The sequence below is a fragment of the Ahaetulla prasina genome, chromosome 3 (assembly GCF_028640845.1).
Source record: "Ahaetulla prasina isolate Xishuangbanna chromosome 3, ASM2864084v1, whole genome shotgun sequence".
In the NCBI taxonomy this organism is placed as follows: Eukaryota; Metazoa; Chordata; class Lepidosauria; order Squamata; family Colubridae; genus Ahaetulla; species Ahaetulla prasina.
Genome location: NC_080541.1, coordinates 166961239 through 166980404, shown reverse-complemented (window position 1 = coordinate 166980404; position 19166 = coordinate 166961239). Strand labels below are relative to the sequence as shown.

The 19166-nt window shown below is 35.0% G+C and overlaps 1 long non-coding RNA gene across 1 annotated transcript; it reads right to left on the bottom strand.

The window, feature by feature from the left end:
• Nucleotides 1–6722: 6722 nt before the first annotated feature.
• Nucleotides 6723–15309, bottom strand: LOC131195258 (uncharacterized). Its single transcript, XR_009154389.1, has 4 exons — nucleotides 15217–15309; nucleotides 10082–10406; nucleotides 9300–9613; nucleotides 6723–8845 (listed from the first exon to the last, which is right to left on the bottom strand). It is a non-coding gene; the product is annotated as an uncharacterized LOC131195258 (long non-coding RNA).
• Nucleotides 15310–19166: the final 3857 nt, after the last annotated feature.

Sequence of the window (19166 nt, the reverse complement as noted above, 5' to 3'; positions counted from 1 at the left end):
GGTCTTAACAGGTTTCTTAAAAACTAGCAGAGTCTGTCATACAATGGGATACTACTTTTTCTATACGTCATATCTTAGAAACCAGTTTGCAATGAAGAATCAGGATTTTTCAGAGGAGAATGTTCCTACTGCTGATACTTCAAAGCCCTCTGATACTTTGATCTATCTATCTATCTATCTATCTATCTATCTATCTATCTATCTATCTATCTATCTATCTTTATTTATTTATCTCAGGGGTGGGTTCTATTTACCTTTACTACCGGTTCTATTTACCTTTACTACCGCCCCAGCCCTGGCTCCATGCCCAGGCAAACGGAGCAGCTAGACCCCTCCCCCTCCTCCACAGCATGTGAGCCTGAGGAAAGTTTACTTCCAACAACAGCTGATTGGAGTGACCCTCGCATCAGAAGATTGGATAGGCGGAGGCAACAGAAGGAAGGGAGGGGCAGGCCTTAATGAGTGCTGAGTCATGGAGCCACACCCCATGGCCTATATAAAGGATCTGCTTTCTGGCAGTCTCTGAGTCAGGCAAAGTCGAACTTATCTTGCTGAAGTCACTTACTGGTCTCCTGCCTGCTCTGAGGACTTTGCTAGGACTTTGGGCAGAGCTGCAGAGGCAAGCCTGATTCGGATTTCCCTGACCCGGCCATCAGCGGAGGAGTGGGACACGACAATGCAGTGGTTGATGAGAGAAGATTCTCCATCTAGTTTAGAAGTCCCTATTGCCTTCCACAGCATTCTTCACTTTCTTCACTACTTCTTGGAAATGGTTCTTTTTCTTTCTTTCTTTTTTTTCATAGCATAGAATATTTTTTACAGATCAGCAGTCTCACTTTCCCACCTCCCTTCTTCCCCCTCAACTGCTTGAGCCAAAACCAATCAAGAAGCCATGCTTGTTTTGTATTTGGCACTGTTAACCAAAACTTAGTTTGAAGTCTAGTTCAAGGATGAGGGAATTGATCCAGGATAAAATGCTTATTTGAAATGAAGTTATGTCCTGTGGCAGCATACTGCAGGAAAAAAAAAAAAAGGTTAAGGACTGAAACAAGATGAGGTATATTTTAACATTTTCCCTCTTTGTGTATGTGAAAATGTTAGTCCTATATATAATCTCTGGGAGGCAAAGATGAAACATTGAGAAAATGGTACTGGGGAAATACTAGAACTTGGTAAAATAAAGATATTGCCTAAAAACACAATTTTTCTAGACGCAAAGCCAGGCATAAACTGACACAGACCACCAAGAAGAAGAAAATAAACAGTTCTGGTTCTACTAGTACTTTTGGCTACGTCCAGAATTGCCGTCTGATGGGCCACCATACCTAATAAGTGAATTAAAGATCTCTTCTGTGGGCTAGAGTCTCCAGATTCTTCAATTACTTCTTTAGCCAACAAATCTTCCTCGCTCCTTAAAAAGTAAAATAAAATAAATAAAACAGAACTAACTGAAAATAATGGGTCGTTCTTACAAATTCATGTTGGAATTTCTATCATCTCCCCTCTCTTCCCTTTCTTTACTTTTTAAATAACATCAGGAATAAAAAAAAAACCTCATTACCACTGAAAAGAATAGATCATTGAGAATATGTTTGCCATAATTAAGCATGCAATTAAATAAATATACTATTAATTTAAATATAAATTTTTCAAATAAGTCAATCTAAGTAACCACAAGTACACTGTTCCCGGATTCCCTGCTATATAAATTTGAAACAGTCATATATGCATGTTTTTGTTTATTTGTTTCTGTTACATACCAGACCTTTGTAAAGACCTGTTCTTTTTAAAACAAAAGACTGAATCAATTATTGGCTATCTTTTTAATCCTTTCCAGATTTTTGTACTAAATGTATGAATCAAAAATGGTCTACATGGGATGACAGAAATAGTGGATAAACTGATTTCAGTGTAGAATTTTACAGCAGTAGAGTAGCATCATAGGAAGGACTAGAAACCTCTGCTATTGGGTCATTGTTTCAGAGATATATCCTTACTTAAACAGATAAACAGAATGACCGCAGGATGAGAGCAAAAAGGCAGTGGGAGCAGGAACAACTTCTAACTTCCTGCCAGTTTCTCCGTTGAGCTTCCTTGTGGGAATCAAGCAAGAAGCATCAGAAATGTTCCCTTCCCTTCCCTTTCCAGCAGACAAGAAGTGGCTGTGGCTGAGTGAGGGAATGAATGAAGGATTGTGAGACTGGCTGGGAAACTGTAATGGAATATTGAAAATAACATTTACATGACTGCAGCAGCAGCCCAGCAGTGTAGCAGCAGCCAGTAACACTGAAGCAGTCACAATTTTCATTTCTTCTGGAATCATGGATCAGATATATATCTCAAATACTAGAAACCTATCTCCCATCAATATATCATTGAAGAGAGCTTTAAGATACATGCATTCATTTCTGAATCATACATAGAACTCCTTATGATCATTAATATCTAGAAATGTTCATATCCCTAAATCTCTGATTGAACTGGTATTTATTCCTTCGGCAATCAATTGATTTAAGGGTTTTCTGTGTCACACATAGAGAAAATTTGAAGGGAGATGGACAAATATAGATTACTGAATTGATTTTTAAGGATGTAAAGGTGGACCAGGATGATGATATGTTGTCCACATTCCAGTGATTCCCGTTGTATTTTTCAAGCATTAAGATCAGTGGTGAAATGCTACCAGTTTGCACCAGTTCGGGTGAACCGGTAGTGATAAAAACTACCGGTTCAGGTGAACTAGTAGTAAAAAAAAAAGCTATGGGTTCCTCCGAACTGGTATTTCCGATGATCAGCTGTGCCGCACAATTTAAAATCGCTAGAAAACAGGAAATCCTACTTTTTAGTGAATCTAAATCATGCGGGACAGCTGATCCCACCCTCGTTGTCCTACTTACCTTCCCAAGCCTCCTTTTGGCACATACTGCACATGCACGCACGTGCAACATGTGTTTCGTGTGCACTGCGCATGTGGCATGCAGCTCACATGAGCATTCAGCATGCAGCTCATATGCGGATGCACACAGCACATGTTTGGCATGCAGTGTGCATGCACAGCCAGAGAACAAGTAGCAAACCAATTCAGATTTCACCACTGATTAAGATGTACTGTACTTTGTGAAAACAATTGTTTTATTTCCCTTTTTAATAAAGCTTTTATGGTTCCCAATAAATTCCCATATTAATGTTTCCAAGTTCTTATCTTTCAAAACATGAACTAAAGGTTGTGTGTCTTTATGTTATTAAGTATATTAAAATGATGATTCAGCTACGCAGAGAGTAAGGATCTATCAACAATTCCATCTTCTCTTTGATCCTGTTAATATGTTATGGGTGTTTTTTAATAAATTTCAGGAGATTTTGAATTAGACTTGTTATTTTTTTAACCCCTTTGCTTTTCAGACTGTATGTACTAAACTCTTTCTTTTAAATAGGCTTTGGCCTACTTTATTTATTTATTTATTTTTATTTTATTTATTTATTCATCGTAACAATATATACAAGTATAACATAGAGGATTATATAATATATAAACATATATATAAGGAGAAACAAGGTACTATAAACACACATATATATATAGGGGAAGAAACAATAAGACAGGAACGGTAGGCATGTTCGTGCTCTTATGCACGCCCCTTAGAGTCCTCTTAGGAAAGTGGTGAGGTCAACCGTGGATAGATTTAGAGTAAAACTTTTGGGGTTATGAGAAGAAACCACAGAGTCAGGTAATGCATTCCAAGCATATATAATTCTGTTACAGAAATCGTGTTTTCTGCAATCTAAACTGGAGCGGTTGACATTGAGTTTAAATCTGTTGGTAGCTCTTGTGATATTATTATTGAAACTAAAAAAGTCATTGACAGGAAGGACATTACAACGGATGATTTTATGAGCTAAACCCAGGTCCTGTCGAAGGCGACGAAGTTCCAAGTTTTCTAGACCCAGGATATCAAGTCTGGTGGAATAAGGTATTTTTTTTATTTATTTATTTATTTATTTATTTCGGAGGAGTGGAGAACTCTTCTTGTAAAATACCTTTGGACACGCTCAACTGTGTTGATATCAGATATATGGTATGGGTTCCAGACAGGAGAGCAGTAATCAAGAATTGGCCTAGCAAATGTTTTATATGCTCTGGTCAGTAGCATGGTGTTTTTTGAAAAGAAGCTACGTAGAATTAACGTAGAGTCTTTTTTGCTATATAGTTGCAGTGGGCTTTGGCACTTAGATCGTTAGATATAAAAACTCCAAGGTCTTTGACAGGGTGGGGGTCATCTGCGAGGCAATGTCCATCAAGCATGTACTTTGTGATTGGGTTCTTTCTTCCAATATGCAGGACTGAGCATTTACTGGTTGAGATTTGTAGTTGCCAAATTTTAGACCAAGCAGTTAGATGATCAAGGTCCTTTTGAATTGTGGATGTATTATCAGTGGTGTTGAAAAGTTTGACATCATCAGCAAAGAGAACACAGTTACTTGAGATATGATCACAAAGATCATTTATGTATATTATAAAGAGAGTTGGTCTAAGAACGCTACCTTGAGGAACACCACTCTTGACAGGAACAGGATTTGATAGACCATTACCAATTTTAACTATTTGTTGTCTGTTTGACAGAAAAGCAGATATCCAGTTGTGTAAGGGTCCTGAAATGCCATAGGATTTTAATTTTAGGAGAATTTTATCATGTACTTTATTAAAAATGATCCTCAAATGAACACCGACAGAGAAGGGTTTTTGGTTTTTTTGTAGAAATAAATTATACTTCCTTGAATATGTTGATGAACAACTGTTGTAAAAGAGAATTCAGTTGCAAATATGCAGAAAGGCAAGTCTATGCTTAATATAATAGGATAATGATCAAAAATTATTACTGATTGAATATTAGAATTAAAAAAAAACTCGGAGAAGCATATTAAATTCAACCAACTCTTCAGTAGAACATTTTCTCACTTAATTTGTACTATAATGAACATGTTTTATCAGTACTCAGTGCAGTTTTATATTATTTTACAAAATTTATGATCTATTTTATTTCTTTTTTTTACCGTAAACCAATTTGATGCACTTTAGCGCTGTATAAATATATTAAATAGTAAAAAATAGATGTCTGATAAATTACGCCTTCATTTATTTCATTGTTAACATTGACTATCATCAGGATTTTAGATGACTTCCCTTTCTTGCCTTCTCCTGTAAAAGAAAATGAAATGAATAGTACAATTAACAGCTGTCAGAATATAAAACAATATCCTTTTATGAAAGTGAAGTATTATCTTCAAGTTTCTTACTCTGGAACAGGCTAATATTATCCAATAACTTCATGGGATATTGATATGCATATTCAGTTGCTTCCCCTAAGATTTACACAGCTTGGAAAATAAAATAGCTTGACTTTCATAGAGTGCTGGTACATGTAGTTACACTTGGTAACTGGTTGGTAACTGGTAACAAATGTACACTTAGCATTTGTTATATAAAATGAGGAATTTAAAAGGAAAGTCCCAGATGGGTCAACAGACTGCCACTCGGATTTTACAAATGCACTATTGAAAAATTCTGGTATTTTGGTTTTTCTTTTTACTAGTATATCTAGGGTATTTTGTGTCTATATTGTAGACACAAAGATAGATAGATAGATAGATAGATAGATAGATAGATAGATAGATAGATAGATAGATAGATAGATAGATAGATAGATAGATGATAGAATTTTTTATTTGCCAAGTATGATTGGACACACAAGGAATTTGTCTTGGTACATATGCTCTCAGTGTACATAAAAGAAAAGATACCTTCATCAAGGTACAACACTTACAACAATAATGTTCCTCAATGGAAGGCAGGTTGATAGCCATTGTTTTTTCTGCATCTAATTATCTTCTGAAGTCTGTGTCTGTCTTGTATAATAACCAGTGGAATAATTTGGGTCTGAGTAGTATACAACACATGTGGTGATATCATAAGGCTGTTCAGAGAAAAGGGAACCCTAATTCAAACTCAGTTCTCATGATAATTGGGCATCTGGAACTCAGGGCATAGTTTGGTAAATTTTATTTATTTATTTTTATGTATTTGTCGAGTACATATTAGATAAAATATATAAGTATAAACATGAATTGAATACATAAAATGAATACAATTAAAGGGAACATTAGGACAGGGACGGTAGGCACACTGGTGCTCTTATGCACACCCCTTACAGACCTCTTAGGAATGGGGTGAGGTCAACAGTAGCCAGTCTAAGGTTAAAATGGGTGTGCGTGTTGGGATGAAACCACAGATGTATTATATAAATTTGTAATTTATATATATATGTATACACACACACACACACACACACACACACACAATTAATTATATATATTTGTTTTCTGAGGTTTTCGCATGTGTTTGTATGTAGGTCTTTGGTTATTCAGGTTTTCTCCCGCGTAAAATTGGAGCCAAGCTCCCACCCAATCAGTTCAAACCCACACTAGCAGTTAAAAGGAAGAAACAGCTGCGATCACACATTGCTCCCAGAAGCACGAAGCTGAAGCCTGAAGATGACGAATGAGACTTCGTCGAAACGTCGCCAAGACACCTCCAATTTTACGTGGGAGAAAACCCGAATAACCAAAGACCTACACACACACACACACACACACACACACACACACACACATAAATTAGATGTAAAAATGAAGTAATGAGAAATGTAGTTGTGACTCTGCTGAAGTCTAGGTTTTATTTTTAGTACTGACAGCTTTAATACAACAATGAATTACATTATATTATCTTTACATCTTCCATTTCAAAGGAGAACCCAAAAGTCTGAGGCTTCAATGAACCAGAAACTATGTTGTTAACCCATGTTTTCACTGACTGAAAATTTAATCCCTTGCAAAAATGGATTAAGGAGCAATGTTCTTGTATGTCAGTGTAAACATTCCATATCAACTTTAATCAAGAGCATTTTAAAACATATTTGTTAGGCAACTTTTTTAATAGTTTGTGGAGATCGCTAAATGACTATAGCTCATTAATTTTCAAGAAGGTCAATAAAATAAAGAGAATAAAGTATGTTCTGTTCAGCAAGACATTGTGGTGCTTGTATCTGACCATGTACAAAGATGCAAAATGAATATAGCCATTTGGTATCCCATATTTGTCAACACCCTTCCATATTCATGAACACTGCACTGTTAACATATAAAAGGAATAATATAAATATATATAAGTAAAACAAATAGACTAGAGACGTCCTTTGTGCCCATTTCCTTACTGCAACTTTGCAACGTTTCACATTTTATTGTTTTTATATTGTTGTACTCATTGCACCTCAAATCATCTATTACTAATCTGCTGTCTCATAATCTAATAATTTCTTATCTATTGTTTAGTAAAAACCAGTGCAATTCCCATTCATCAAGGCAAAATAATTTTCTATGGTCTTTCCCCACTTTTTAAAAAAAATTAAAAATGATGTTTCTGAACATTTAGGATTTGTATTTGGCAATCCTAAATATTAGATTACATTTTCTGACTTGCCTCTCCAATTTCTGCAAATAAGAGATGATCTTATTTGTGCATGTATGTGTCAAATCATGAATTTCTGCTGGCTAACTCAAATTTTCTAAAATGTGGGTTCTGATTCAGATTCTGACATAATAGGTCACTCAGTTTGTTTGCTGTATTCTACTGTTCCAAGATTTATATTTTTGTAAAAGTCTTTCAGAGAAGTATTTTTAATAAATCCAGAGAAGTAGTTTCAGTGTGATTTTTAAAGCATTAAAAATTTTATGAAATTAGATAATAATCAACCAGTAGCATTTTAGTTCTGAGAGTAAATTATACAATAATTCCGGTTATTGAGTACATAGACAAACCCCTTGAAATCAGTATAACTGTATATAAATGTTGTAAAACTCAAAAGAGTATCAAATTCTCTGTGTCACGTTGCTGTCACGTGATGTTTCATGACATTTTTCCCATTTGTGGAGCTGGGGTGGCCATGGCCACCAGTTTGACACACCCCTATTCTAAAATAAGGATATGCAGGGAGTGAATTGTCTCAATGGTTTTTTTTTCTTCTTCCCACTCCATATTCTAAGCATGCATACTGTCTCTCAAACCTTAAAGAAAAAGATCAAACAGAGCAAGACATTAAGCTGGAACAGGTTTCCCTTTGTACAAACAATCTTCTCCAAATTGAAATATAGATCCAAATAATGAGTAAGAGTAAGTGTTAACATTTTGTTTTAATTCATCAAAGTTCAACATTGACATCATTCCTCTTCTACAATATTTATGAACTAAATAGTTTTAAGCAGGAAGCATAACGAATACATTGGAAATAAATAGGGTGCTTGGCTATTGCTTATGTTATAACACTGGAGGGGATCCAAGTAATCTGGACCTGCCAGATTAAGTGTCATCCATCATGAAATAAAGAAGGAGGGAGCTGGTTTTTGGTAATTACCCTTTCCATTCTAACTCAATTGAGGGGGTCCTTGGTGTTTTCTGAGCTTGTTTGTTTTCTTGCAGATGTTTCATTACCCAATCTAGGTAACATCATCAGTGCATGATAAGACTAGCAGTGATGACGTTACCTAGTTTGGATAATGAAACATCTGCAGAAAAAAAAACCAAGCAAGCTCAGGACCCCTCGTGTCAACATTGAACTACAAATACGCTCCTTTATTCTTCCATTTCTGCTCCAAAGAGGGTCCCAATTCTCCAGAAGATATTTGAAGAGGTTATAAGGACTGCAGGAAGTCACAGGAAATGTTAAAAGTCATCCTTCCGTCTTTTCCTTTTAAATTTTTATTAAGAATTAAAATTTTAAAAGATTTTAAAAATCTAATACAAACAACATAAAATAAAAGAATAAAATGGAAAATAGAAACAGAAAGAAAAGAAAAATAAAAAATAAAGAAAAAGGTAAGAATATACAAACAAAAATCAATATACAATTATTTCCGCCTCATCACAAGTATAAACAATTGTAGTAGTTTAATCACTTCTTAAAATACAACAAATATGGCGTACTTGTTCTATATACCATCTCTTTATCTATAAACCAATTCTTAAAGTCTCATCATTCAGTTCTGGTCAGCAAAAGGCCATTAAGGATTACCAGAAACCACGATATACGTATTATAAACTTGATCAAATAAACCAACTTTTACTTTCAACAATCTAGATTTTTAATATTTTTAAATAATATTCTATAATATAATATCTCTTCATTTTCTCTTTGATTCTTATCACAAAATTTTTCAAAACTGTAACAAGTTTTTAAGCATATAGTTACCTTTTTGGATTACTCTTCTGGTTTGTTCTTTGTATATCCCTTTTAATTATTAAGACATCAGCTAGTTTCATTTGCATATCCAGTATAACACCTTTTTCCATATCATTCTTGCAGCCTCATTTTTAAATCCAATTTCAGATGAGTCTCAGTCTTGTCCTGTAAAACTTGTTCCTCTTCCATAACATCTTTTAAACACAGTTGGTCTATAGAGCAAACATTTTTTAAATTAGCTTCTGGTACATTTTTTCCAAAATAACCTTCAATATATTCAGAGTTAGGATATTTTGCTTCATTCTGTATTATTATCCATCTCTCTGAGGCAGATGGGTGGTTAAGGAATGTAAAATATAAATACAATAAATAAATTAGTAAGTCAAATTTAAGTGTTCCTCACCTTTAATTTTAATCTTTAGTTCCTTATGGTTCCCTCTAGTGTCCAACCTTCTAAGTCCCATTCCATCATAGTTTCATTTTAAGTATTTAAAACAACAGCATTTTCCACAGGAAAAATTCTTATAATGAATTACAAAACCTTATTTCAAATCTATCTGAACCCAAAAGCGAAGATCTAATCACCATTTTTCTGTTTATTCCAAAAGATTTTTTAAATGTCCTTAAACCTGTTTTTAAAACTTCTTTCACTAAGGGTTGAACAAAATTTACCTGGTGCTATAAAATGTATCAACCCAAAAGTTCCTAATAGCTGAAATGCATTTAACAAGCAATTTCTGAAAATGATTAGAAAGGGAAGTATGAGGACCCAGTGTCTTTTCAAAAGATACTGACTGCAGTTTGAATGGAAAGAATTTTTCTTAGACCCGCCAGAGACCTCTGTTCTGAGGTCTTCTCATTAGAAGCAACTGTATGGAGCAGGGGTCTCCAACCTTGGTCCCTTTAAGACTTGTGGACTTCAACTCTCAGAATTCCTCAGCCAGCAAAGACTCCTGGTATGAAGTACTTGTGGGCAATCTCAAATCCTCTCCTTGTTTGGAGAGGATATTATGAAGAGCTGGTCCACTTGCTGGTTCCTCACTCCATTGCAGTTTTTGGCTCAATTGTTAGAGTCTTTGGCTCAATTGTTCCCCAGAAGTCATTCCTCCTTGTATCCTGCCAAAAAATGTAGAGAGAACTACTCACGTATCATATTATTATAATAAAAGAGTATTCTAATTATTCTGATTGCTTGAAAATTATTTTGTTATCTTATGTTGACTTTGTAAAGAATTGCTTCAGCATGGATTGTGCACCATAATTATAGATACTGTATAGCCAGAAACCAGATTAATATCCATCCACACAAGGTGCTTTGGGCCAACTGAATATACAACACACCTTTGTTAGATTTCTCAATTGCAGCCACACCTACCTCTTCAGCTGCTCTAACCTGACAAGACAAAGACCTGCTAAAGGTAATCAAAACCAAAAGAATGCAGTGTGGTTATTCAAACTGCCAAATCCAAGATTCCCAGAAATGAAACTGCAAGAATTTCAGTTATTATTGAGCAAAGTGAATGAGGTATTCAAGAAATCCTATGAATCCTTCATAAAAGGATTCTATGACTTGATAATTACACACATATAAGAAAGTTTTCATACATTAAAAGTCAGTGCAATCCCTTATATGTCTTCTCAAATATAAACGTACCGAATCCAGTACATAGAGTGGAATCGTACCAACACTCACAACATGAGAAAAAAACCCATATTGATAACCCAGATTAATCAATAAGAGTGGGTTAATTCTTATTCCTACCAGTATAAACAACATCAGCGAGTAATAAAAGATGATGAACACTGCAATATGGCAATAGCTTGAGAATCAGAAGTAACTGATCCCTTCTTTCAAAAATTATAATCAAGGATGTTTTGAACCCACATAATAGAGGTAGTTATATAATAATATAATAACACCTAATTAAAAAGCAATAGCAACTGTCCCTTTTAAGGTGATAGGATGGTTAAACATATTTAGCTTAGAATTTATTTTCAGTGCCACTGGCTCAATCATAAAATATTCAGACAGTCCACAATTATCTGTGATTTAAGAAAGTTGTATGACTGGATTTAATTAGATGCTACTGTCATTGAAACACAGAGAATCCTGACCAAAACTCATTCTTTTCCTCCACCACTAAAATATCTCATTCCCACAAAATAGGAAGTGAAGATTTCCTAAAGGTGGGGGGGGGGGAGTAACTTGCATGAAAATCTAAGTTAAACATGAAACTATCTATGTCTTAAACAGAAGCATTCCCAAACTTTATGACGTATACATTTAGGTTTTAATCAAAAAAATAAACTGTAATGCTTGTGAACTGAATCACAATAAGAAGCATATTCTAAATTTTTCTGGATAAATCACCCTTTTTCCAACAGCAAGATGGTTTACTCCCTTCAAAGAAAAATGAAGAAAAACAGTACCCATTATATGATAATTACTAGCCTTTCACAACCTGGTAATCAGATGTAGGCTACTTCTATTATTCCACTCAACATGTTCACATGATTTAGGATGATGGGAACCTCAACCTAACACTTTTCATTCATACTTTGTTGGAAGAATCTGGTTACTAATGGGCATTGGAAAACCTATAGTAAACCATGTATTAATCCCACATTAATCTGAATCACTATTGCTATTTATTGCAAAGCCACAAGTTTTGTCTGTTGTTGCTACAATTCTCTATAAGACACTGAGCTGTCCCCAGGCATGACCACCAGTGCCAAATTTGCCAAAGATCTTAATAGCACAATATACCTTATCCATCTTGTGTAACTACTGTAATCTTTCAGGTGACAATCCTACCCACCCTAAAGGCTGCTGCCACAGCGGCTCCCAACATCCACTTTCTTTTCTTTCATAATGTGAAAGAAAATGCCCTTTTCCTACATTGTCTGTTCTTACTGGTGTATTTTTGGGTTTAATTTTCCTTCCCTTCCCTCTACTTTACCTGGTAGAGTTGGTGATGTTGAAGATGGGAAAGCAAGTAGATCTAAAAAATGGCTGGTTTCATTCACCAAGAAACACAAAACCAAAGAGATGTTCTGGGAAAACTATATGTACAATTGCCTTTATGAAGTTTCAGGTGGTCTTTCTCATTTGTGTCTTACATTAAGTAAGTTCTATATAATAAAAGCAGGGTTATATGCATGCATATCAAGAAAGATTTGAGTCTACTTTTCAATTCTTCAAATTTAGGGGTTGAGATTAAGACGGATTATTACTTTCAACAGCTTGTTATCATCCATGGATTCTTGCTGACATCTGTATTCTAGTGCAATATGCAGATGTCAAAACAAGCTTGTATATCTGCACACTGCTCTTTTGATGATGCTTCATGGGCATTTGCAGGAGTTCTATACAACATGAAGTCAGTGGTGGGTTTCAACCAGTGTTACCACCGGTTCACTTCATGCACGCACTTTGAATTTTAGAACAGCTGAGGCACGCTTTTGTTCTCAAAAGCGCTCTGCTGCACCTATCAGCTGGGCTAAAAATGAATAAATATAGGTAGGTATAGCGCAGGGGTGGGTGGGAGGGGCCAGCTGACAGTCACAGCGAACCGATTCACTATCAACTCACCATCGCCACTACCGGATCACCCGAACCGGGGAGAATTGGGAGCAACCCACCACTGATGAAGACATATTGTCACCGTGTTATTCTGTCATCTCAAAAAAGAACATTTTGTAGTGTTTGGAAACAAGCTTGCTTATGGTATTTAGATTTAGACATTCCCAGCTCAGTTAAAAAATAGCCCATCCTAATATGTTTTTGTTCTTCTACTGAAGGAAACCATAGGCAAACTTACTATCTTTTGAGTTGTTTCAAAAGCCAGAAGGCTTCTGTCCAAAATGCTCTAAATTTAAACTATGCCAATAGATGAAGTATTATATTCTCATTTGAAACAGTATACATCATTTTAGATCTTTGCAGATATATTTTACAATTTTATCCTACAGTATGTTCCAAACAATTTTAGAAACTAATTCTATATGCTGTAATGCCATATTGCCTTCATAAAATTGTGCTGACCAAAAGACTGCTACTGTTTTTATTTCCATCTGTCCTGAAAAGGCATAATTTATATTAAGCTTTTTTTTAATGCTTCAATTTCTTAAGATATCCACAAAGGAAAGAGAGACATTTTTTTATGTTAAGATTATCATTGGGAAAAGAGTAGAAAAAAGTATATGGCACAGAATGGCTTGGATTATTTTTCTGCATCTGATGTACATTTCTACACTTTCCCCAAGTGGTGGACAATTTCAATTCCAATATGTATTGGACTCCATTAATTAAAAACTAATTTACTCTTTGGCAATATCCAGTTTTCACAGCTGTATATTAAGGGAAAAGTCAATGTTTGAATCATTCTGATCTATAGTGCTGTTACTACATCCTTATTCTTTACTATCTTATCTAAACTCTTCCCTAGGGTTAATTTCTTTACTTCTCCTGCCTTTACTTCCCATGTTTATTATTTACTTTAACTGAGCTCAAGAAAACAAAATTGCTGCATTCACTTCTTTGTCATCAATGAATTCATTCAGACTTTTGTTTAATTTCATAATGAGTGCTTTTAAATTTTCTTTACTTTTGGCTTACAAAGTAATATATCTCAATTTCATTTCAGACTGTCGTCTCTTCCAACTCTGAAGTCTTATAATACAAATGCTATTGAGGCCATTAGATGTGTTATTTTGCCCTGCCCCTATAATCAGCATGGTCAATAAACTTTCATTCTTTCTAACATGTTTACAGGTCATAATTAAATTTTTATTCTTGTTTCCCCACCCCCTTTCAAATAAGAAACCATTTATTGCATGTAACTTTGCTAGATTTCATGTAGCAGCTATTAAAATCCAGAAATAAATAATTAAGAGAGTTTGGTAAATTTACTGAGAATTCCTCTTTTATTTTTTATATATCTTTCTTTACTGCCATAATTTCTGATAGTCTAGGCTTAAAATAGAGCTTGATTTCTTTCAAATTTAAATTTCTTTGATTTTATGAAAGCCCACAGTCAGCTATAATTTTCTGGAAGCTTATGGTTTATAACATTTTTATTAACATACTAATGTTAACAAAACAAAACATACTAAAATACTAATCAATGCAATTTGAAATATACAACCAATTTCATTTTACCAATATGCTATTGTTCATTTCTTATTTCCTTGCATTATTTTATTCACTGTTTGGTTCTTGAAGGACTGCTTTTAACCTTTTTCGTTGGTTCTTAATTATCTTGGTATTTTCTCATTATAGATTTATATATAGCATTAATCAATGCTAAAATAAAAAAAATGATCAAAGGTATTTATGATTTGGTTAGGAATAATTTGCATTTATGAAGCTGCCTTTATGCCTCAATGCTAAATGCTCAAATAGCTATGGACTCCACTATACTCATTCAATCACTCGCAAGTGGACCATGATCTAGGCTGCAGCCTATTAAATTTTCAAGGGAAGTATTGCTTTCTATAAGCAAGACTTAAGGAATTTGAAGTTGTAAATGCTCCAACACTGGAAATTTTTAAGAAAATGTTGGATAGCCATTTGTCTGAAATGGTGTAGGGTTTCCTGCCTGGGCAGGGGTTGGACTAGAAGACCTCCAAGGTCCCTCCAACTCTGATATTATTATTATTATTATTATTATTATTATTATTATTATTATTATTATTATTATTATTATTATTAGATAGAATCATAGAGTTGGAAGGGACCTAGAGTGTCTTAGTTCAACCCCATTTTGGATGTGATTCTTAAAAGATTTTCCACACTGCCCCTCCAGACACTAAACACAGATACACACACACAGGGAGGGAGGGAGGGAAGGGGAGGGAGAGAGAGAGAGAGAGAGAGAGAGAGAGAGAGAGAGATAATATACTGAGTTTTCTTTAAATCTCTTACAAACTCTGAATTCCTGTGAAGCTCCATAGGGTGAGGAAGCCATCTGTGCTTCGTATGCACTTGATCCAACAAAACAACACAATCTGAAAAGCTCTTTTCTCTTGTTGGCAATGAACAGTAAAAGTAATGTTAATAATAGCTTCTGCAGGCTGAGGAATGACATAATTGTCACTCGCTTATAGCACAGACATTAGATACAACCATTTGTCAAAAGCTTAGTTTTGATTCACATCTTCATTTTTAAAAGTAGATCATAACATTTGGGGGCCTTCTTAAAAGCCAGGTTTTTGCTAGCACAAAGGGGGTTTCCAGATTGCGGTGGAAGAATTTTTTTTAATCATAATTATTCCCTATTATGCAACTCTTTTTCACTAGAAGAAAACATTTGCTTTAGCCATAAGAGCTTGAATTTCAAATTGTTTCAAAATCTTATTGCATGGCTTGCCTCTCAATCATAAGCTGTAGCAACTTGACCCAGTATCTGTTATTTAACACAGAGCCATAGCCATGAAAGACTGGGCTGTAAGCCATTGTGCACATATGTTTTTTGAAAGCCTCATATTTTCATTTTGCTTCAGATGACCTTAACTTTAAGGAGCATCCATTTATAGTATCCAGATTCCCCCCACCCCCCCGGTAAATATTGTTTTTCATTTCTATTCCATCTTTTCCACTGACTGACTGCAAAGATCTAGAACTTAGTAAAAGAAAGCTTGTTTTAATAAATTCTTTGCTGTGCAGTTTAAGATCTCAATGGGGCTATGCACTTTTGAAAGACTGCCTGCTTACTGGAGCAAATGTTTAGAAAAATAACACCTAACTCCAGCTAGGTTCCTTTTTCCACTTCTCCTAGCCTACTGTTTTTATAAATAGGCTGAGCTGAAATGCAGAAGCATGTCATAGTTTGTTTAGGTAAGTATGTGGCAAAACAAATTGGACCAGTTTCTATATGCTTTATGTATGCTTTGCTCCTTTTTCTTCTACTTGGATGTCACTGGAAATATATATACTAGTTTATATATTTAGTTTACGCTACAATGAAATCTGGCTTTACTAGTAATTACTTCATCTAGAAAATCAAGACACCATAATTTATTTGTGAATGTGGAAATTTCCATTCTATTCATCACATAGAATGAGAATTTCTAGTATTTCATTAACAACACTCAAAATTAGTTTATATGTCTAGCTTTGGCTCAAATCTGAGTTTGTGGTTCATGATTACTAAACGGAAGCCAATTAAAATTTCAATAATCTTATCAAATCAATAAAATGTTTTCATCCCTCTTCAACAAGTGAAATTCTATGAATAATCTGGAATATCTTAGAGTTTTGTTTGAGAAATGGGTGGGTCTTCCCCTTCAGATTCTTCTTCGTGAAGAGAGGAAGGATAATGCAGAAAAATCAGTTGTAGCTTTTCTAGGAAGTAGTAGCTTAAGATTCTTGGAAGGTAATACACATAAGCCCATATGTCATTTTATTGGCAGAAGAGCCAGTTCCACGATATTTCTGAACTTGATGTTTATGGTTTTTCTTTTTGCATCAAAGGAGACAATTGGCCAACTTCAACTGCTAACTGGAGGTGCCTAGAAAAACATCACAAAATCCTACGCATGTTAACTTACAAGTTTCATTTTTTTATTTATTTATTTTGCCAAACACAACAATATATATAACCACACAAATTGAATACAACCAAAGGGAACATTAGGAAAGGAACGGTAGGCATGCTGGTGCTCTTATGCACGCCCCTTACAGACCTCTTAGGAATGGGGTGAGGTCAACAGTAGACAGTCTTTGGTTAAAGTTTTGGGGATTTTGGGATGAGACCAGGAGTCAGGTAATGCATTCCAGACATTAACAACTCTGTTACTGAAGTCATATTTTCTACAATCAAGAATGGAGTGGTTCACTTTAAATTTAAATTTATTGTGCTCGTGTATTGTTGTGGTTGAAGCTGAAGTAGTCTTCGACAGGAAGGACAGATGATTTTATGAGTTATGCTCAGGTCATACTGAAGGCGGCGAAGTTCTAAATTTTCTAAATCCAGAATTTCAAGTCTGGTGGCATAAGGTATTTATTCAGAGGAGTGGAGGACTCTTCTTGTAAAATATTTCTGGCACACTTAACGAAATGAAGTGTGGGTTCCAGACAGGCGAGCTGTAATTGAGAATTGGTCTAGCAAATGTTTTGTATGCTCTGGTTAGTAGTGTAATCTTTCTGGAGAAGAAGCTACGCAAGATTAGATTTACAACCCTTAATGCCTTTTTGGCGATGTAGTTGCAGTGGGCTTTGGCACTTAGATCATTTGATATGAGAACTCCAAGGTCTTTGATGGAGTGAGGGTCATCTAGAAGATCATGTCCATCAAGCTTGTATTTAGTGTTCTGATTCTTTTTTCCAATGTGTAAGACAGAGCATTTGTTGGTTGAGATTTGGAATTGCCAACACAAAGTCAAGGTCTTTTTGAAGGGTAGCAGTATTGTTGGTAGTGTTAAATAGTTTAACTATCATTGACTCAGTAGGAATTATTGCTAAATTGGTGGTTATCGATTGTAACCTATGTTCCTTGCAATGATTGCTATATCATGTATTAATATCTTGCAATATTCATTCATAGGGTCTATAGAAGAAGACTAACAAATGCTTCCCCAAAAGAACTGGATGGTTTGATCTTTTGGCTTTATGTTCCTCCAGATGCTTTGCTAGCTTTATGTTGTTTTATTGTATTACAATTATTTTAATTCAGCCTTTTCTTTTCATGAATGTGGTTCTTTTCCTCTTGTTCATTTCATTTGCTCGGCAATGAGGCTCCATGGATGTGTGCATGTACACTTGTCTAAAGAACAAGTGCTTTTTTATATTCAGAGCCAGAAGAAGAAAAAAAGCTCACAATGTTAATGAATTCAGAACTCTTCAGACAGATCCTCCTACCATTGACTGTTGAACAAAAGAAAGTCTGTTTTGTTTTCTTCCTTGAGAAAAATTTGGGTCACTTTGCTAGATGAAAGCGAGTGAAAAGAATAACCAAAGCAGAGATATTTAATTAGGATTTCATTAATATGCACAGAATTCTCTAGAAGTCCTTGAGAGGCAGGCAGATACTTGCAAATGCAGTGGATCATCCCTGAGGAGGTGGCCACCCTTCCAGTTTCCAATTACTTACTTGCTGAAATGAATGTTTATTTTTCTCTTTACATTCATCTGAAATTATGTACTTTTGCTGTTGCTGCTGCTGACTGACATTTAAACCTAAGGAGCACAGAATTTGTCTTCATTTGTTCATTTGCATCTCCCTGGGGTTAAAACCAGTGGTGGGATTCAGCCAGTTCACACCACTTCGGGAGAACCGGTTGTTAACTTTCTTAGCAATTTGGTGAACTGGTTGTTGGAAGAAACCATTAGGGCAGAGAACCGGTTGTTAAATTATTTGAATCTCACCCCTGGTTAAAACCATCATGTATAATCCTCCCTGACTATCTTACTCACTTAATAAATCTACAAGGAAGTTTTTATATAAAGAGATAGTGACTAATCCAAGAGCAGTCAGTGAGTTTAATGGTTCAGGGAAGTTCTGAATCGGGATTTCCTGAATGTCCTTTGACAGCACGTTTGCTGGTTTTTAGATTGCTTGCAATTTTTGTAGGCTATATCAATCAATGACCTCTCCATATAGTCACTTCCACCACTGTTTTTAAATTGACATTCTCTGATCAAGTAATCCAGGAAAAACATCTGATAGCATATTTTTGAAATATAGAGTAAATTAAACTAAAATGAAACTGTGAGTTCAGTTGCGCTGTAAGGATCATTATGGTATATATTTTCACTAGCAATTTACTATGCCAGTGGATTACTTGTAAAAACAACTGCCATGTTGCTCTCTGGATTTGTTGTTTTCTTGCAGACATTTCATTACCCAGATTAGGTAGCATTATCAGTGCTAGTAA